This window comes from Morone saxatilis, unplaced genomic scaffold (genome assembly GCF_004916995.1).
Source record: "Morone saxatilis isolate NCDOM2014 unplaced genomic scaffold, NCSU_SB_2.0 Contig20, whole genome shotgun sequence".
NCBI classification, from domain to species: domain Eukaryota; kingdom Metazoa; phylum Chordata; class Actinopteri; family Moronidae; genus Morone; species Morone saxatilis.
The window spans coordinates 10,024,057-10,024,445 of NW_023339763.1; the positions used below are offsets into that span (position 1 = coordinate 10,024,057).

The following is a 389-nucleotide window of genomic DNA, read 5'->3' on the forward strand; positions in this document are numbered from 1 at the left end:
AGGAGCTGAAAAACACCCTCAGAGATTTCTCTATATGACACAGGTGTGTGAAGCCTTTGAGTAACACAAGGATCTCTATATTACACTCCTCTGTTGATAAAATGAAATCGTTCATTTCCTTTTGTCTTATTTCTAACCACTGTTCCCCTCTTCATGAGGTTATTGTGTGTTTAACAGCTGTGTTATTTGCAAAGTTAACTGAATAGTTAACCAAGCTGTAAACTCACTCATTCGAGGAGGCAGCATAATGAAAGTAAACAGTAAAACAAGCAGGAGCCGAGCCAGTTCTTGAGAGGCAGCTTTGTCACCTACAACAAGGGCATCCTTGGCATGCCAACCATACTGGAAATATTTGTATTCACAGACAACATGTGTACACACACACACAC

At 40.4% G+C, this 389-nt stretch overlaps 1 protein-coding gene across 2 annotated transcripts in view; it reads right to left on the reverse strand.

The window, feature by feature from the left end:
• cpeb4b (cytoplasmic polyadenylation element binding protein 4b) overlaps positions 1-389 on the reverse strand; it is a gene marked incomplete at its 5' end in the record, with an annotated part of 30,769 nt that overhangs the window by 20,374 nt on the left and 10,006 nt on the right.